Source organism: Pleurodeles waltl, chromosome 11, assembly GCF_031143425.1.
Source record: "Pleurodeles waltl isolate 20211129_DDA chromosome 11, aPleWal1.hap1.20221129, whole genome shotgun sequence".
Lineage (NCBI taxonomy): Eukaryota > Metazoa > Chordata > Amphibia > Caudata > Salamandridae > Pleurodeles > Pleurodeles waltl.
Genome location: NC_090450.1, coordinates 62,653,632 through 62,675,530, shown reverse-complemented (window position 1 = coordinate 62,675,530; position 21,899 = coordinate 62,653,632). Strand labels below are relative to the sequence as shown.

General features: G+C 42.8%; 1 long non-coding RNA gene across 1 annotated transcript in view; it reads right to left on the bottom strand.

Moving 5' to 3' along the window:
* LOC138266558 (uncharacterized) overlaps positions 1-21,899 on the bottom strand; it is a 244,278-nt gene that overhangs the window by 135,729 nt on the left and 86,650 nt on the right. The window contains exon 2 of the long non-coding RNA XR_011199546.1: positions 15,546-15,613. This is a non-coding gene — a long non-coding RNA (uncharacterized lncRNA). The remainder of the gene's footprint in view (positions 1-15,545; positions 15,614-21,899) is intronic.

The following is a 21,899-nucleotide window of genomic DNA, read 5'->3' as shown; positions in this document are numbered from 1 at the left end:
GCTATATCATTGTTACAGCTCTTATTAATAATAAGAGGATTATTATTTTTTGTTGCTGTTGTCCTTGTGGAAGCAGAGATTTCATTGATAAAATATTGAGTCTTTACATAATCATACTTACAGGCTAATGTGTGGATTAATTTGATAATAACATGCTGATGAAAACGTGACTAATTGAATGGCCACCATTTCATGTAAGGCCTATATTTTGCTCATGCTAACTTAAGATAGTTAAATTATTCTGTCTTTAAAAGAGAGTGTGTTTCTTGACTAAAACAAATAACGGAAATAAATGTGTATTTAGTGACATCTTCTGGATTGAAGTTGAAGCAAGTGAAAGGTGACTGTGTAATGCAAACTATATAAAATGTTTCTAGTGAGTTCCGGAGCCTGACTGACTTCATTGGTTAGGGATATGTTGCTAACTTGTATGTTTTTCCTCAAGGGAAAGAGGCATTGGGGAAAAACAATTGTAATCAAAGGCCTTAAACATATGATTTCTTGTGTTTAACTTTCTACGTAGAGTTTTTCTTGCGTTGCAATATTTTTCTTTGCAGGTGCTTTCATCCGAGTCTACAATTAATGAAAGGCATACTGTGCATTTGAGACAGTGACGTATGTGGGGATATTTTGGCAAGGACAAAGGAGCACTACCAAACTGAGAATAAAAGACTCCTGTTTATGTATCAGACACCAAGAGACACTGCAGGTCGCTCTAATGTTTAATTCTTGGGATGTGAGGTTCAATGCGAGTTGCCAATTTTAACTGTGGAAGGACGATGGAAAAATACTGGTATTGATGACCTAGACTTCTCAAAGGTTCTGTGGGTTTAATTAGTATTCACCTAGTTAGGCAAAGACAGATTCCCTTTATCCCCTAATGAGAGCAGATGGAGGGGTACAGACCTCTCTACTCGTTAGTCCTTTTTGTGGCTTTATGCTATACGCCACCTCTCGATCAGAACTTCTACTGAGGTTTCTGCGATGTTAACACATTTCTTTATTTCCTGAGACTTAGACCCTCATAATGAACATGGCGGTAAGGACCGCCATGCCGGCGTTGGTGGTAATTGCCGCCAACGGCATGGCGGTCCAGAACGCCACATAATGTATGTGGCAGAACCGCCACGGATGAAACACCACCACCGCCAGGCTCCCGCCACCAGGCAGCCTGGCGGTGGTGGCATTTCTGATCCGACTGGGCAGCACTGCAAGCAGGGTTTACACCGCCAGGGAAAGGCTGGTGGAATGAGTGACTCTGGGCCTCCCTCGGGGCCCCTGCACTGCCCAATCAATTGGCATGGGCAGTGCAGGGGCCCCCATGCACAGCCTCATCGCGCATTTCACTGCCCATTTACAGGTAGTGAAAGGTGCAATGGGTGCTGCTGCAACCACTGCACTGATCAATGTTCAGGCCCTGTTTCCAGCTGGGCGAGCGGGTGGAAACTGTTTCCGCCCACCGGCCCAGCTGGATGTTTATTATGTGGCCGACGTAGGGTTCTGTGCACTGGCCGTCTTCTGTTGACTGTCAGCGCCGATTGCGGCAGGTTTCCCCACCGAGATCCCAATGAGGACCTTAATTAGGATTTCCCTTGAGCTTAGATTCGAGTATTTAGATTGACTTAGTTTCTCCAGTGATTAGGCAAGAGGACCACAACGTATATACTGATCATCGTCATCTTTTTTGCTTTAACTGAAACTCTTGTATGCCTTATGCTTGTATGATTTAATCTCATTCAACGTTGTACCTCGCCTTTGGAGGGTCTGTACTTATATAGCATGTTTCTGAGAGTCATTTATATCAGTCTGGTTTCAAATTTGCAACACATCTTTGAACTTTATCCTCCGTCTCCTGGATTTACTGTGTGGCAAAATAAGTTACACTGATTTTGAAGGTGGATTCTAACTCTCTTTTACCCCTCATGGACCCCAAAAAATGTCCATCAGAGGAACTGAAGTAAGAATATGGGCCTGAGCATCATCAACAGTAAAAGCTTGCCATTTTCCCCCAGCTCTAAATAAGTGGCATGCAAATGGCAAAATCTCTGTTATGTTTTGTTATGTTATGGTATGCTGATTTGTAGAGTGCACCATCACCCAGGGGGTATCCTAGCACTGAACACGTGTAAATCTAGCCAAACCTTGGGCATAGTGGAACTCCTTGAAAAGTCAGGTCTTCATCTTCTTTCAGAATTCAAGAAGTGAGGAGGAGGTCTTATGTGTAGCGGCTGGTGTTTCTATACTTTAGGAGTGATGTAGGAGGTGGATCAACCACCAGATCTGGTTTTCTGTCTGTATGGGATGTGTGCAAATAGAAGTCCAGATGAGTAGAGGTGTCTGGAAAGTTTGAGAAATCAGATGTGATTGTTGAGGTATGCTAGTCCAGTGTTATGTAGTGCCTTGAAAGTGTGAAGGAGGAGTCATTTGAAAATCTTTCTCAGCATCTTCAGGGCATGAAAGCATGAGGCAGTAAAGGCATTTACTTTGGTGGTCATATCGAGTTTGCTGTCAATGAAGATTCCAAGGTTCTTGGCATGGGTATTGGGATGGGTGTGGGTCTTAGCTCAGTTGGCAACCTGGGAGAGCCCTTCAGTTAAGCACTCTTCCTGAAGATTCATAATTTCATTCTTGTTCAACTTCAGACAGTTAGGGCCTGATTCTAACTTTGGAGGACGGTGTTAAACCGTCCCAAAAGTGGCGGATATACCACCTACCGTATTACGAGTTCCATAGGATATAATGGACTCGTAATACGGTAGGTGGTATATCCGCCACTTTTGGGACGGTTTAAATCCGTCCTCCAAAGTTAGAATCAGGCCCTTAATCTTCATCCATGGGGTGATATCAGTTAATTAGCATTAAACTTGATCTGGGTAATGGACGTATTGGCCATGAGGGAGAGAATAAGTTGTGTGTCAAAAACTTTGGAGAGGATGTTGGAGTCATGAGGGCAGAAGACGCTGGCTAGAGAGATTGTGTATGCATTGAGGAGGTTTGGCTTGGAGGATCCTTGCAGAACTCCACATAAGAGATGTGCGTTTCTGAGGTGTACAGTGTCAGATTCTGTCAGGCTAGTCTGTCACGTCTTGTGAAGATGGATAAAAGTTGGAGGCAAGGAAAGAAAAATGAGAGTCAATGTTTGAGGAAGGGGAGCAGGACAAAACCTGAACTGCAGATAGGGAATACAGCCTTAGCTGAAGAAATGGTGCATTAAGTTGTGAGGTTTGTGAAAAAGTCCTCTTATTTTGCAAGCTAGTTTGTCCATTTTGTTCAATCTGTGAACTGATCTGCAAATTTGATTTCTTTTACACTTATGCATAAAAGAGGAAAATGCCACGCACTAATTTAGTACTGTGGAGTAATGAGTAAGCCTGGGGTTAATTTAAATTGTTTCAGAATAATTTCTAGAATTTCGCTTGCTCTGTGGAATTCCTAAAATTGCACCATTTAGCCACGTTTGTTAATTTCAGATAATATCCCCAATATTTTGCATAACTACCCAAATTTCTGTTAATGAGCACTGAGAACATGTTTGGAAATACTGGGCAAAGAGCACAGCTGAAGGTAATCCCTGTGCTTGTTGGTCTTATGTCCAATACAAACTTTGCTATTTCACAAGGTGTGCCTATTATGTACTTGGGACTGCTGGACTGAAGACAGAGCACTGCTGAACGCAATGCACTTTGTTAAGTGCCTGCTGGGCATTGTGGCTGATATATTCCCTGGAAAGAATGCCAGAGGCCCTACAGTGTTCTCAGTTTCTACTGATCATGGTATAGCCTAATTTCCCCGCTACCAGAAACTCCAGAAGATTAATTTCAACATGCCAGATTTGGGCTTCAGAAGCAAACAATAGAGAAAGCGTGCCTCCTGAGCACTGGTCATTGTGTTTCTCAACTGCCAGGTCAGGGCTGATTGACTGCAGGGAAACACAATTCTTCAATATGTTGGGGGAGAGTTAAACTAAGCCATTCGTGAAGTCCAGGAAAATATCACTCTTCTTTCCAAACTGCAAACATTTCTTAATCACAAGAATTAGATTCATTTTGCCCTCCTGTATACATTAACCTAAAAACATGATGTTTCCCACATAATTGTTGGGAAAATATAGCACCCCAAAACAATGTTCATGACCTTGTTTATGACATTACAAGTGACATCTTATATGATATCCTAAATGAGTCATTAATGAAAACATTGGTAACATTGCATAGAGCACCATCAAAAAAAGAATTCAGGGCCAGATGTACAAAGTAATTTACCAGTTAAAAACGGTAACTAGACTAGAATAACATATGATGCACTCAGATGGATGGCATTATTTCTCCCAGGTCGCACCCAGAAAGTAGGCTTCCCTCTTCACATCACAAGCCAAGCACACCAGATGTGAAGTGCCAGCACTCAGCCTCACTCTCTTCAACATCTACATGACCCCACTTGCAAACATCATCAGAATGCACAACATCAACATCATCTCCTACGCAGACAACACTCAGGTAGTCCTATCGTTTTACATGGACTCCTCCTCAGCGAAGGTCAACTTCCACAACTGCATTAAAGACGTCTCAGCATGGATGAGGGGCAACTGCCTAAAACTCAACACAGACAAGACGGAAGTTCTCATCTTCGGCAAACACACTGACTTCTGGAACAACTCCTGGTGGCAGTCGGAACTCAGACCCTCCCCCACACCGAAAGCCCACGCCTGCAATCTTGACATCATCCTAGACAACATACTTTCCCTAAAACAAGAGGTAAACACTGCCTCCGCAACCCGCTTCCACATCCTCCACCAAATTTTCAAGTGGATCCCTAGGGACACCAGAAAGACAGTAAAGCATGCCCTCATCATCAGTGGACTGGACTTTGGCAAATCACTTAATGCAGGCACCTCAACCGAACTCATGCAAAGACTCCAGTCGATCCAGAGCGGCCAGACTGATCCTCATCCTACCCAAGAAAAAACACATCTCCCAGCACCTAATAGACCTCCATTGGCTTCAGGTCCAGAAGAGATGCCAATTCAAGCTCTGGACCCTTGCCTACAAAGCCATGATCAGGGACCTGCTTACCTGAACCATTGGCTACACGTCCACCACCCCCCTAGGAACTGCCGCTCCACACACCTTGCCCTCGCACAGATGCCCTACATATGCCACTGCCACACCAGAGGATGTTCCTCCTCCCATTTCACCACAAAAGCCTGGAACACCCTGCCCCTCCACCTCTGCACCTCGCTGACCGACTGGCTCTTTGAATAAGACCTGCAGCAAAGCGCCTGGATACCATCGCGTGTGATAAGCTGCACTCTATAAATACGACTTGATTGATTGATAAAGTACCTACAGACAATGGACTGAAGTAGCCAAGTCAGAAAATTCCTTGCCTGTTGAAGATCATAACCTTGATGACCCTTCAATTATGTTTTCTGGGAATTCATTTGGATTTTATTAGTTTGATTACTAGACAACCAAAACCTCACAATTCATTTTCCATAATTTTTTTTAATAAGATACCAAGGGCCAGATGTAGCAAACTTTTGCGAGTCGCAAATGGCCCGAATCGCAATTTGCGACCCCGCAAAATCAGAAACGGGATGCAATAATACCATTTCCGACTCGCAAAATGCGACGCGAGCCATTACCGACTCGCAAAAATAGCGACCCCATTTTGCGACCCGCAAATAGGAAGTCGCAATTTGCGAGTCGCAAACCATATGCAATAGCCACTCGCAAATTGCGACTAGTCGCCAAAAACCCATTTTGCACTTCCAGTTTACCACTAACTCAGAGCAGGTGGTAACCATGCCCAAAGTATAAAAGGAGACCCAGAAGGCACCTGGGATACTCAAGATGGCGGAGATATATGTGATAGCAAGGAGGAGGAGAGCCCACGCCGCACAGCAGAGGAGGAGGAGGAGCCAGAGACAGGAGAAGATCTGCAGAACCAGGCAGACACTTTTCCAACAAACTGAGGAGGATATGATAAATACAGACTTAGCAGTGCAGCAATACTAGATTTAATAGATCTACTCAATCCGCAGCTTCAACGCCAGACTGTGCGCGGCTGCGCCATCCCCACACATGTGCAAGTGCTATGCTCACTGCACCTCTTGGCTCTCGGGTAGCTATCAGGGGGTCATTGCAGTGGCAGGTCGGGTATCCCAAAGTGCACTCTCACGGTTCTCCATAGCATTCCTAGATGCCATACTCACACACATGTCCAGATACATATACCTACCCAGGAATGAGGCAGAAATCAAAAGCACCAAGTTGGAATTCTACAGGATTGCCAACTTCCCTCATGTAGTAGGGTGTGTAGACGGGACACATATACAAATATGCCCTCCTGCAAATCTGGAATATCTGTTCCGCAACCGGAAGTGTACCCACTCACTGAACATACAGGTGGTATGTGACGCCCATTATGTTATCACTGACGTGGTTGCGAAATTTCCTGGGAGCACACATGACTCCTACATTTTCAGGCACAGTGGGATACACCAACGCCTAGAACGTGGGGAGTTTGGAGACGGATACCTCCTAGGTATAGCTGAATACACCTTGAAGTCATACACACAGGTCAACGTGGAACCCATCAATGCCCAGCTAACATTGTACATTTTGTGCCAAACAGGTGACAGTGCATATGCACTACGACCATGGATACTTACCCCGTACTTGACACCCAGCAATGAGACAGAGAGGCGATACAACAGTGCACATAGGAGGACCTGCAATATCATAGAGAGGACCTTTGGACTGCTGAAGGCAAGATTCAGATGCCTCCACAGAAGTGGAGGTGCCCTCCAGTATACCCCAATCACAGCTTTCAAGATCGTTGGCGCATGCGCTATACTGCACAACATTGCCACCAGACGTGGGCTACCTCTCACCCCAGAAGACCCAGATTCGGAGGATGATGAGCAAGAGCTACCACATCGCCATCATGGGGATAGAAGCGTTGCAAATCAAGGCAGACTGAGATGGGACCACATTGCTAACCAATACTTTGGAAGGTACGTGCTAACTGTCGCCACACTCACTAATGTCACACACAAAGAGTCCAGGTGTGAAGTGGAACAAACTAGGAATTTAATAATGTGCACCAAAAAAAACTATTTACATATACTACAGTTCAGGGGCTGTAAAAGTCCACCTGGTATGAGGACACATTAACCTAATGTGCCTCCACTCCAAGACAGTGCTAGCTCACACTCTATGCCGGGCTCGCTCAGCATGGCTGGTTCCTGGTGTGTCAGCAGTGCCCTGCCTTGAGCTACCACTGCACAACACCCTGGTGTCACTGGCTGAGCCACTGCTAACGGTGGAGCCCTCCTCGCTGTCCTGCGGCGTATCGGCCGCGCCCCTAGCCACCTGTCGTGCCTCCATTAGATCAACAGCGTGGCTGAGACGTCCCAGCCCACGTGCCACATCACTGGCAAAGTGGCCCATGTCCACCTGGAGGCTGACCGTGCGCCGTGACAGGCCAATGGTGTTCACAGCCAGCCTGACGATGGAGGCAGACATGCGGTACAGCCGGTGTATGAGCTGCCTGTCACGGCGCCTTGCACCCTCTCTCTCAGTGATGAGTTCTGACACCAGTTGTCTCATTGAGAGTGCAAGGTCGCCAACATGGGTATTGAGCTGTTGCAGCTCCGTGTGTACCAGTTGCAGCCATGTGTTCTGGTTCTGTTCCATGCGCTGCATGGCCCCTGATATTCTCCTTATCTCCCGTGTCTGCAGGCGCTGACCACCTAGGGGTGCAGCCTCGGCGGCTGACATAGAGGCGTCCCCTGACTCAGCCTGCGGCACTGGAGGGACATTTAGAAGTCGCCTGCGACGCAGTGGAGGCTCCGTGTCCTGTACACCGGCACTGTGGGACCGGGTGCTGGCTCACTCACCAGTATGGCCACTGGTGCATCAGGAGGGGACAGTGTTTGGTTGGTGCAGGTCCCTGTGGTGGCTGGTCCTGAGTCCTGTGCAGGCTGGTGGATGACCTGTGGCCCCTGGACGCTGTGTCTGGAGGTGGTGTTGTGTTGAGACCTGTGGGACATAGGGAACACACTGTCAGTATCTACCATCTGTTATCAGATTCCTAATAAACTGTTGCCTATCAACTGCCTACTTGACTACATTGCCCATAATGCACCATGCAGGTGGTTGCTACTCTGAATTGGAGCTATTTTGGTTGTGCATGCTGCTGTGTACAAGGTGGGTGGGGGTATGCCAGATATGGGGGTACATGCATGTCTCATGGTACTCACCGGTTGATGGTCCTGGGTCTGACATGTCCAGCTCTCCCATCCCGGACACTGCCTCTGGCTCCAAGGTCTCCTCCACTCTTTCCACCAGGGGTGTGGGTGGTGGTATAGTGGATGGTCCCCCTTCAGTGCCCCTTATCTCCCGGAACCACTCTGCCACCCTCTCCTTGGACCGGGAGCGCAGGTCATACCACAGTTTCTTCAATTCTTCTATACTCCGGTGGCTCACACCTATGGAGTTTACCTTGTCCTGTATTTCTGCCCAAATCCTTTTCTTTTCCACCTCTGGCACACTGAGGGCTGCCCTCCCAAAAAGTTGTTCATGGTGCTGGCAGCATTCCTCAGTCAGCACCTCCAGTTCTTTTTCAGCAAATTTCAATTTGCGCTTTCTAGGAGTGTCTGCCATGGTAGCTGCTGTTCCTCCTGTTTGCAGTGTAGCAATTGAAAATGGGTGTGGTCCTCCCTCCTCCCAGGTGTATTAGTAAACTTCCTGGCTGTGATGTCATCATCAAGAGCCAGGAAGTGTTTTCCAGAGTGTTCTGCTGCACCTGCATTCAATTTGTAGCACAGTCGCTATTTGCGACACCCACTCGCAATTTGCTTGTTTGTTTTTTGCGCGGTCGCAAATAGCGACCTCGCAAACAGCGGACTCGCAATCTGCGGTGCAACTTCATTTGCTAGTCGCAAAATGAAGTCGCTTTTTCTTCTTGGATACCATTTAGCGAGTCGGAAATTGCGAGTCGCAACGACTCGCAATTTCAGACTCGCTAATTTTTCCCTACCTACATCTGGCCCCAAATCTCTAGAAGTTCTCTTAGCATCAGTACTTGCTGGTGCAACACATTAGAAATCAACCTCAATATGTGGATCATTAAAAGTGAGGACACTTACCAACTGAATAAACACACCCGGGTGAAGTCCCAACACAAATAAATATAGTGTACCTATTTTCTATACATTACACACCCTACTCTTTGGGGTTAAAGATTCGACTTTAAGGGTGACTTATTAATAAATAGAAATCTGTTTTCTTATACAGCAAATTCACATTTCATTGCCACATGTTTTAGCAGAGTATTATTACTGCACCCTAACCAAAGGATAATGTTTTTTTTTTATAGTCATATATCTTTGTCATAAATGTGGGTGGTGTAAATATACACTGCAGCCTCCATATGACATTTATCTTCTACACCACTGGTGCAATTTCTGTACCACCAGTCATGGTTGTACATGCAAATTAAATAGACAAATAGGAAGAAACCAATGGTTCCTTTATCATCACCAATTCATCGTTATTCGGTTTTAACAATGAAAACCGTAAAGGACAACAAGTTTATGTAAAAGAAACAGCATAACAAACGCAATCAAGAGACATTCTTAGGGGCATATTTAAGAGCCCCTTCCAGCACTTTAGCACCCCTTAGTGTTTTTTTTTTTACACTAAGGTGGCCTTTTCCCTGCACCATATTTACAAAGTTGCACAATGCATGCATTGCACCACGTTGTAATCCATTGGGCCACATTATGCCTGAGCCAAGCATAATGTATACAAGGGGGCGTTCCCTGTAATGAGACCAGAAAAAATGGTGAAGTGAAATTTAACAAATTTCACTGCGCCTTTTTTCTGTCATTTTTAACAGCTGCTGAGAGCAGGCAACAAAATTACATACCCATTAAAATCAATGGGCCTCCTTGCACTTTGCTACACTAGCGTCAACATTTTTTACGTTAGTGCAGCAAAGAGCCACAATAGCATCAAATATTTTGATGCTATTGTTCTAACTACCTCTATGGTGTGCTGTATCTTAAATACGGCACACAGATGGTGGTGTTAGGAGTGTGCAGGGGGCACAATAAAAATGGTGCTGCATTGGATGCAGCTCCAGTTCTTAAATTCGGCCCTTAATTTTGCAGATTCTGATCAAAAGAAAGCCACATATTAACAATTGTGCTGATTCGATAATAACTGCAAATACATGAAAGCTGATTTATCCAAGTTAAAATGTTTCCCTGTCAAAGGAAGAGGATACAAGCCTTACAAAGATGTTTAATAAACAAACAAAAGATGATGAAGTGCAAGGTGTCCTGCTAGATGAAGAATTACAACTACAAATTGCAAAATCAGAATCCTTCCACCAACCTCTGGGAAAGGCAATCAAGTAATGGAACAGATTCAACCTAAATCTGGTAAAAAGAAATGCATCATAATTAGACACTTTAATCATTAGATATTGTTCGGTTTAAGGGGAGAAATAGACTGTTTCTGAGGGTTTGAATACATCTGTTGATTTCCTATTAGCTTGTTTCTGTGGCTTTGATTATTAGGTAATTTAACATGGCTTCCATCTTTACCCATACTAATATCCATAGAAGTAAGGGTCGAACATAAACAGTATATGACACATAACCATGCCCCAGTTCCTCATGGAGTATAAAAGAGACAGAATTATGTGAAAGAGATAAAAATGTACTCATAAACAAATTTTCTACTACTTACAGAGAAGAACTGTTGCTTGACCCCTTGCCAGATTTACAAGGCCCTATTGTCACCGAAGCGTCACTTTAGTGATGCTCCGGTGGCACTATGCACTGCGTAGTATTTATAAGGTGGCATTAAGCACTTTGCGTGGTAGGGGATTGCAATGGGTGTTGCGTGGGCGTACCACAGCAACACCCATTGCATTTTGACAGTGCCCCAGATTTATGAGTTTTCGTAAACCTGAGGCAGCACCAAAATCTAACGCCACCCCAGGACAGTTTTTTACTCTTTTTTATCAAAAGGCCATTGAAGTTTGTTTTTGTGCAGGAAAGTGTCTCTCCCTGCACAAAAACAATCTCCCCCGCAGTGCAGCCATCCTTGCACTATGGTGTAAGGGTGGCTGTGTTGGCACTCAGCAGCAAATTTAGCACCGGCACAGGGGCCAACACAGGGGTACGCCGTCTTCTATTAAATACTGCTCATCCCTGCATTTTGAAAATGATGGAACGCAGTGCTGCCAAATTTGGCACAGCATCGCACTCCGTCATTTTCTCTTTAATATGGGCCTAAGTGCCTTCTTGATGTAAACAAATGAGACCAACAATTAAAGGAATCAAATAGCACCCTTAAAATATTGAAATGGGACACCAAGCTGATTAAGCTATCCTTAATATGTAATTTTTTTGTTTTGTTGAATCTAGGGCCTACAAACTTAACGTTGAACTTCTTGGAATTAATACTAAGATCCAAGGAGTCCATGAAGGACACAAAGCTGTCAAATAGTCATTCAAGCCTCAGAGCCATTCTGAAGAGAAGAACCTTGCAATCGGCATAAAACAATGCTGGGATTGGATGTCTCCTCACCAGTGGCATGTCTGGCCTCTGGACAACCAATATTTGTTTTCCAAATGGTTTATGAACAATGTAAACAAAAATGATGCATGAATGCATCGCTGTTGCAACCCATTTAAATTTTTTCAAAACTCCAAGCACTCTCCCCTAGCTCCATACCAAACAGAGGCAAATATCTACCTGTCCTATCTACCTTGTCCAATGCCTCAAGTTTGTCCCTATCTACCTTGTCAGATGCCTCAATCCCCATCTACCTTCTACCTTGGCAAATGCCTCCACCTAGGATTTTTCTTTTGGGCCTTCATCGGCTTGCCGTGGGCCTTGGAATACAGGAGAACAAACAATCTATAAAGGTTTGCTTTGGTGAATTTCCCAATAATAACTAGTATTGTACTCACATTTACACAAATTGACTTAAATGGATTAAGGATCAACTCATGAGGCAGACGTTCATCCAAATACACAGTAAAATCAGGGAAGCATTCATCAAGTAAGTTAGAATAAAAAGCCTCTGAAATCACTTTTACCCACTTTAATCTGCGACCTTGGTGATAAATTGATTTCTCTCGATTTAAAGAGTGGATGACCTAACTAAATTTCAGAACCGAATAAAAAAACACAGTTAATAGATTGTGGTCATGATGGCCATCCTGTATTACCTCATGACATTTTACCATTGGTAAAATAATGGCTGAAAAACAAGAAATCTATAACCGTGCAATACCCTCTGACATTATAAGTCAAGGTGACAGGATGGAACCAGAATCTTCATTTAAAAATGAGATATTAAAAACATGAATGATGGAGTTCATCATTTATCCTTGGACAGTATGGTTATAATGGGATCCATTAAATGAAGCACTCATATAGGCACGATCATACACAAAATAAACAATGTTCAGTACAAAGAAGATTAAAAACACAAAAAACTCAAAGAGTATAAATTTGATTATAACTGTTAAACGCTACAAAAACATTTCAGAGAACTAACTTGGTGATTATTTTGATTGTGAACAATCATAGTTATAACATTAATAATTAACAGTCTTCTGGAGTTGGAAACTTTGAGATCACTTCCCATCCGTGGCATCCTCCTGACCATGTTGACATGATGGAACAAATGAGAGCCACATCCCAAGTGATATCTAACCAAGGGACTACTTTTTGTTCAACTGTGAAAAAAATTCCAAGGAAACCGCACAGTGGGGTAGTATATTAGCCAAAACTAACACAAAAGGGGGGAATCAGGTGGTAAATTAAAAATACAATGGTCCTGATTTAAGAGGGCCTAGCGCCACTTTAGTGGCGCCTTAGTGTAATTTTTTGACGCTTAGGTGGGCTTTTCCCGGCACCAAATTTACAAAAGTGGCAAAATGCATGCATTGCACCACTTTGCAACCCTTTGCACTACATTATGCATGCGCCAGACATGATGTATACAAAGGGGGCATTCCCCCGTCAGGGGGACCGTAAAAATGGTGCAAAGAAATCTAAGAGATTTCTTTGCGTCATTTTATTCAGCAGTAAAAGCAGTCAAAGTGAAGAGGGAAGTTGTCTGAGGGACACCAACCCATAAATTCAGGAAAAAGTATTCAAAATGGGAAAGGCTTGGTGGACACAGTTCTATTGGTTCCATTTTAGCCCTGCATTATCCCTAACTTTCATGGAGGATAAGCAGTGCTGTCTGCAATGCTTCACATGTCCGCCCCAGTCAGCACTTCCATGGTGGACCTTGATTTGGGCAACTTGCTCCCAGAAAAAGGGAGAGGGAATGAGACCTGCTAATCCAAAAGTGGGAGAAGGAGTGGCCAGAACAAGTCTGCTCTTTGCAACTGGTGGCGAGGCACAGAAATATGGAGATCCCAGCCCTGCTAATGTGCAGTTGGAAGAGATCCAGTGTAAAGGATCAAAGGTGGGCCCAAGACAGACTGTGGCTGAGAAACCGCTAGGGCAGCCACTCTTAGACCCCGAGGAAGAGCAGATCAATGCAGGAGGAGAAGGTTTTCCATGTGAATGCTGGGGCTTTTTGGGGCAAGAAAACCCATATAAATGATTGGATGCATACGGGAGCTTCCCGGGGAACAAGAGAGAAGACATTAATGGCTTGAAACTGTTGGGGACGTGTGGGATTGTAGATTAGTCCTAAAGGGTGCAGATGAAACAGAGCCCTGGCTGGTGAAGTGGGAAAGAGTGAAGGGGAAACAGTGATCTGAAAAAGACCCAGTGAAACTGGAGAATGGATCTTTGTCTTGCTTCCACTTGCATCCTAATCCTGAGATTACCATTGCCTCATAATTAGACATACTCCACAAGTTTGACTGATTTCATTGATATGAGAGCATTATTTTGTGGGAGTGGAGATGAAACCCATCTCCCTCCAATTTAAATGTTTAGGACATTACAAAAAATGGTAATTAACAATACCTAAAACACTATTATTAAATATAGGACACTTAAAGTCTTTGAAAATAGTTAAAATAAAAATACCTATGTTAAAAAAAACAAGAAATATTTTTTTAAAAATAAATAAAACAAATATATAAAAATATATACTTAATTTTAAGATGCTGAAAATATGGAAACAAGTCCAAAGTAATATTTACTAATTGAACTCTAAATCAAAATATATAATAAAAAAGTATAAATTAGAATTTTTTAAATAGACTACTATAATATCAACCTACTGAACATCAAGGAAAACACATTGATAAGGGCAGAATTACTATTGTAACTGCAACCCCACAAATACTGCACAAAATTGAAATATTTGGGGTGGTCGTCTAATTTACTATTCCAACTCCAGTTTAACTAAAATCGAGGGGAATTTCATGTATCTGGGTAGCCAAATTTGCTACTTCGACTTCAGACCAACCAAAATTGGAGAAAGTGCATACACGAAGAAAAGTGAGATTTACATTTCAAACTCTAGTCTAGTTAACATTGTGGAAGTGTATATATTTAATGGGGTCAAATTTACTATTCTAATTCCAGTCCAACAAATATTGAGGAAAAAGCTTGTTTCTTTTGTTGGGGGATTTAGTCTTCAAAATCTACTCAAACAAAAATTGTGGAAAGACCATACATTTAGGGGTGTTAGGTTTGCTATTCTAACTCCACCAACAATAAGGAACTGCATATACTTGGGGTAACACATTTGCTATTCTAACTGGAGATCAACTAAAACTGGAGAAAGTGCAAATATGCAGATCAGTCAAATTTAATATTCTAACTTCAATCCAACTAACATTGAAGAAGTGCATATATTTTCCACGGGAGCGGGGTCATATTTACTATTCTAAATCAGTCTAATAAACTTTGGGGAAACTCATTTTTTTTCTTTTGAGGAAAGACGATTGTCAGATTTACTATTCTAACTCCAGTCCAACATATTCTGGTGAAACTACATATATTTGGCGGGTCACAAGCACTATTCTAAATGCTTTCCCAACAAACAATGGGAAGAGAAGAAATATTTAGAAAATGCAGAGCCAGATTTATTGTTTGTAACAGGGTCGATGACCCCACCGGAAGACACAAGGGACCGGGGCCGATAGAAGCGAGTTCCAGTTTCGTGAACCAGCAACCCGCCACATCCCAGGAGGGACGTGGCCAGCCCAGGTATGTACCCGTATCCAGGGCTCTGCTACTGCTCTGGTAAAAAGAAAAAAAAGAACAGGAAGAGAGAACTAATGGCTAGAGAGGGGGTAAAGAAGAGGGCCCTGAATTAAGAGTAAATGAGAAAAGGGGCACCTACTCAAGAAACTAGATTACTAAAAAAAAAAAGCACAGCGTTTTCTTGGAAGCACATTTCACAATAAGCATTAGATATATCTGAGCACAAAACGAAGTACATTGACACAGTGTGATCACGTTTGGCACTAGACCCTCACTTTATCTTCCCCACTATAAGCTCTACAAATGTATATATCCCCAGAATAATACACTTACCTTCTGCCGCCCTGTCTTCTGTTTTCTCTTATGCTCATATATGGCAGTAATGGGACCGTGAGACACATCTGAAGGAAACAAAAGAGAGAATAACGTACAAGACCACCAATGAAGAGCTAGAAGAGAAAAGAGAGAGCAAGAGAGAAAGACTAAAAGAAGAAAAAAGGACGATTTAAAGAGAGCTATTTAAGGAGTGTAAGAAAGGGAAAAGAAAAGGGGGGAAAAGTACACAAACAAGAATAAAGCAACTTCTGTTTTGCAACAGTTTACCGCAAGTTACCTGGTTCTGTAAGGCCTCCCGAGTGGTGTTAAGAGCCTTCCCAAATAACCTACAACACTGTTCTAAATCCAAACCTACAACATTGGGGAAACTGTCCCACACCATCTTCAAACCAGCTGTATCACCTCTTATCTTTCAGACCAGCTCACTATCTCTGGGGCCGAAGTTTAAAAGAGAAAAAAAAGCAGCAGGCCTTTTCTAACTACGTACCTAGGGTCTGGAACAAAATTGCACATAAATGCCATGCAATAGGTTGTCCAGATTGAGATTGTTGGGTCTGTGACACAGATCATTGCATGGTTCTTGAGAAGCCGGTGTATCAAGCTGGAGGTTGTCCACAAAACTAATGCAAAATATGAGGGGCATGGGGAACACATAAAAGGCTGCAGCTGTAACCTCTGGCTTTATAGAGCATAGTTAGAGTGCCCCCAAGGTGGTTTCGAAGATATCTTGGTTAGATAAATGTTCTAGGACATGGCCCTGGCTAGATGCAATTGAAAGATAATAATGTAGTTTTCCGTTCACATAAGCTTCTTTTTCTTTGGAGTTCTGGATTAACCTGATGGGATTTGAACCTTAAATTGAAAGGACAACGTTCTTTGAAACACTGCAGGGAGGGAGAAAGGGTGGCAGAGGAACAAGAAAGATATGAAGGTTGTGCAGGCAAGAAGGATAGCAGAGTTAAGATGAAGAGACAGACAAAAGAGACAACGTTTTATAGGAAGACAAATGGCTGAGTGGAGATAGAATAGAAAGAGTGAGAAAGCATAGAGTAGGCAGACATCAGAAACATACTATAGCAGTAAAGAGATAGAGTCAAACTTCAAAGAAGAAAAGATGGGGAAGAAATGTAGAGAGGGGCAGATTACAAAAGCACCACAACACTCTTTTGAGGTTAACTGTGTTGTTTACAGTTGTTTATGTGAAAATTGTGTGGCGAAATGCACTATTTCTTCAAAACATTCTGCCACAAGGGAGTCACTTAGTTATCCCCCCCCCCCCCGGTGTTCATAGTTCAGCAGCTGGCACCGAGCCCATTGCAATTAGGGAGGTGAGCCTGCCATTGTTGTTACTATTCCGCACATGGAAAATGTCTGTGAACGTATTACATAATACAATCAAGTCTGCAGGGAGGAATCATTTTAAACAGCACACTGATTACACCACAGTCATTTTAGAGAAGCAAATTTCTACATAAGGGCAAAATATGAGCTTAGTAAAAAAAAGTCTTACTTTGGATCTTGGGGCCTCTTAGTGCCATACTAGTGTAATTTTTAAGCTAATGTGGCGTTAAGGAGGCCATTCTCCTTCGCCATATTTACAAAGTGGCGGAATGCATGCATTGCACCACTTTGTATCCCCTTTCACCACATTATGTCTGCGCCATGCATGATGTATGCAAGGTGGGCGTTCCAATGCAGGGAGGCCTGTAAAAATTGTGCCTTGAAATTTACAACATTTACCTGCACCATTTTTAGAGTTATTTTTAAAACCTGAATAAAGCAGGCGTTAAAAGTACGCACCCATTAATTTCAATGGGCCTCCCAATACTTTGCAGGATTAGCACCACAATTTGTGACACTAATTCTGCAAAGTACCACACTAGCATTAAAAAACTATTGTCCTAACTTGGGCCATGGTGCACAGTATTATAACATGGTGTTGTTAGGGGAGTTGCAGGGGGACACATAAGGGATACAGGAAGAACAAACTGAGTCCATCATTTAAACAGTTAAAGATGGATAAGATGTTGCTCCAAGCTGTGGAGCTTGGTGTGCTGGATCTGGGATGAAGGTGAATTCCATACCTTAAAAGTATAGAAAGAGAAGGCGTGGTGTTTTGTATTTCCTATCAATATTTTGTTGCATCAAGACTCATGTGATTTCTAGTTTTAATACATAGCCCAATGGAGAGTTTGATTGGCAGATCTGATGGCCAACTTAAGTTTAATGCTTTGTAGGTAACATAGGAGAATATGACTGTGATGTAGCTTGGTACATGGCAACAGTGAATTTCTTTCAGGTTGAGTGAGATTCTCCAACATGTCTAGAAGCCCTAAGCCAAACCAGCAGCTACCTGATGATGCGCCCGAGAGGAGTCACATGTGTTTCTGGAATGCCTGCAAGTAGGATATTTTTTCTTGTGGGGTGAGAGAGAATGCCGATACTCATAACTTAAGTGATTAGAGAATCATTATTTTGTTAAAGAAAAGGAGACTAGTATTATGCATAAACCCGTTTATTCTCAGCCTCCAAGCAGCAACCTTTAAAGTAGTTCCATACTAAAACCAAGACTGACAACATAAACCAAATAGACCTTCTAGTCCAGAAAACTCCCCAAAACTCCAGCATCTTCTTCTTATTTGGGCACTGCTCTTGTTCATCCTGCTTGCTCTCTTTTAAACTTTAATCAAAATGATATTTTAATTATCTAGAAAAAGAATTAATGTAACCATTATTTCATAAAAATTCAAAAAATAAATTCACTGTTATTATACAATTATCACAGAAGTAACTTGAAAAGATACATATACTTACATTTTTCGATCTGATTTTATTCCCTCCATTGGATTGGGAGGGAGGTATAGTGCTAGCCACCTTATCTTTACTAAAATCACAATTCTCTAATCACTTAACTTATGAGAGTCAACATTTTATGGCAAGACATGAGGCTAGCATTATGCATGTTCAAAGCTTCTTAACACAAAATTTGATACATATTCTACCGGTTGAAAATAAAACTTCCTGAAGACATCCGCGTTTGACCAACCTGCCGCTTTTAATATCTCCTCAACCATCCTCCAGCACAAAATACTTGTGAAGATATATCTCCACTTACAGAATAATCTGTTTATATATGTCAGGTCAACTTCACCCCCCCTCATAAAATTCTTCACCGCTTCTGCAATAGTTGCCACCGAAACAGCCTTAAAAAGCTTCAATTAAGATAGAAATAACTGTGTTACACCATTAGCTCTATAATTATCCATTCTCTTCTCATACTCCCTGACGCAAGCTACTACACAAAATGTTGGCCTTTCTTCAATATTGGGATAAAATACAGATTCTGACACAGCATTAATCCTTCTCCAAACCTGAAAAAATACTCCATCTGGTTAAATAAATCTACTTCCCAAATTCAAAGCCTGAACATCTGATACTCTTCTACATGATATCAAACACAGTAGAACAGCCAATTTCCATGATAACTCCCTAAGAGCTAAAAACAAATTTGCTGACCAACTATCAAACAATTTCAAAACCAAGTTCACATCCCAAAGTGTGTCATATCTTGCTTTGTGAGGGCTTTTCAAACTAATATCCTTCATAATTCTACAAATCAAAGGGCTTTTACCAACAGACAAACCTTCCAAAAGAGAATAAGCAGCTGCGATAGCTGATCTATAGCAGTTTATTACCCTATATGCTAAACCGTGACTGAACAAATCTGACAAGAAATTAGTGACCTCAATCCCAGCTAGTTCCACAGGACACTTCTTCTTTTTTAGCTGCTGCCAAAGACTCATTGAAAAGCTCTGAAGCCTTTCTCTGAAGTCCTCTGAATCTCTCTGAACTCATGATACCTTCCAAACTCGAAGGTTGAGCATACCCACTTCTACTAAAGGATGTTTTTCTCCATCTACACCTATCAACATTCCTATGCAGCATTCTGTTAGTAAAGGAATTGCCATTGCCATCTCCAAGGGCAATGTTCCAGAAAGGTGTTACTAAAATCAGTTGACATCTCTGTCTCCTCACTTGCAACAGCACTCATGAATCATGGAGAAATGCGGGAAAGCATACCCTTTCAGACCTCCCCAATTCTGGCTAAAAGCATCCACTGCCATTACATCTGGATCTGGACACAAACTGAAATAATTCTTCTTTTGTACAGTCAACCAAGATGAAAAGAAATTGACCTCTATCGAACCTAGACTGTATTCTATTTCCATGAAAATTTCCTTCTTCAACATTCATTCGCTGAAGTCCTTGATATATCAGGAATTCCAATCTGTTATCACATTCTCCTTCCCTGGGTGAATACTGAGCTGTCAAACGTATCTCTTGCTTCTGGGAGAATTCCCACAATTCCTTTGCTATCTCTGACAATTTCTTGGACCTGCTTAATCCTAACCTGTTTATATATCACATTGCAGATAGGTTGTCCATTCGCAGCAGGAATGAACAATCCTCTAAAGTATTTTTGAAGTTTTGTGGGGCAGAGAAACCAGCTTTTATCTCCAAATAATTTATGTATTCCTGGGTCTCTGTCATATTCCATTCCCTCCTGTTTCCTGACCTAGACACATTGCACTGCATCCTAATGAACTTGCTTCTTAAACAAATACAAAATACAGGACTGTCCTAAAACAGCTTGACCATTCCATGCTTCCAAATTTTCTAACCACCAAGATAACTCCTGTCTCACTTACTCTGTAACCTTCACTTTGTCTCCATACGACAGACCACTCGAGAGACTTTTAGTCTTCAGTCTCAGGAGAGCTCTGTAGGGTAAAGGTCCTGGATATACAGCCTGAATTGAGGAGGACAAAAGGTCTACCACTCAAACTTATTCCTTCAATGTCACTTCCTGCATAACTGTGAGTGACTCACTTCTCTCTTTATCGACTTTGTTTTCCTTCCTGGTAACATCAATTACACCTTCCCTGCATCAACGAGGAATCCTAGATACTCCAGTTGATGAGCTGGAAGCAAAATTGTTTTTTTTTCAATTCACAATAAACCCCAGATTCTCTAATAAACCATAATCACATGTTGCCTCTGTTAGAAATGGGGTCTTTGGTTGACAGTCAGGTTATCCCCTGTTCAAGCAAGGACCCTCACTCTAGTCAGGGTAAAAGAGAATCACCCTCAGCTAACCACTGCTTACCCACTTTGGTAGCTTGGCAGGAGCAGTAGGCTTAACTTCAGAGTGCTAGGTGTAAAGTATGTGTACCAACACACACAGTAACTTGATGAAAACACTACAAAATGACACAACACAGGTTTAGAAAAATAGAAAATATTTATCTAAAAAACAAGACCAAAACGCCAAAAATCCACAATATCCAAGTCAAGTTGTCAATTAAAAAGCAAAAATAGTCTTCTTGTAGTTTTAAACACACTAACACTGTTAGCGTGAAAATGTACCTTGGGTGCATCAAAAATAACCCAGCACGGGTGAGTGTGTGTCAAAAAAGGCTTGCGATGCGTTGATTTATCTTAGAGCGAGACCTTGCTTCGTTTCTCCTTTCGTCGAGTTGGGGCACTTCGTTTCTTCTCTCCACAGGAGAGCGATGCACCGATCCGTTCAGCACTCTTGGGTCCGGGCACGCCTTGTGTTGTTTTTACACGGCCAGCGGTGCTTGCGTCGGAAATCCAGCCACACAACGATCAGAAAACCACTCAGTGCGAGTTGCGATCTCACCAGCCTCCATCAGCGATGCTGCGCGTAGTTTCTCCAGTTTCGTGCATCGATTCTTTGGTCATGTTACAGGCGAGTGTTGATTTTCAGCCGTGAAGCCGGCAGCGTGTCAATTTCCCACCCGCAGATCGGAGTTGCGTCGATCTTTTCCCCGCACGGCGTTCTGTGCATGGATTTCTTCCTCTTAGGTTGCCAGCTTCTCCTTTCAGGGTCCCAGGAACTGTATGGGAACCACTTGGCAGAGTAGGAGTCTCTCCAGAGACTCCAGGTGCTGGCAGAGAGAAGTCTTTGCTGTCCCTGAGACTTCAAACAACAGGAGGTAAGCTCTAAACCTAGATCTTCACAAAATGGAAGGCACGCAAAGTCCAGTCTTTGCCCTCTTACTCTGGTAGAAGCAGCAACTGCAGAATAGCTCCACAAAGCATAGTCACAGGCAGGGCAGCTTTTCTTCCTCAGCTCTTCAGCTCTTCTCCAGGTAAGGGTTCCTCTTGGAAGTGTTCTAAAGTCTGTGATTTTGGGTGCCCTTCTTATACCCAAGTTCTCTTTTGAAGTAGGCCTACTTCAAAGTAAAGTCTTTCTTGAATGTGAAATCCTGCCTTGCCCAGGCCAGGCCCCAGACACTCACCAGGGGGTTGGAGACTGCATTGTGT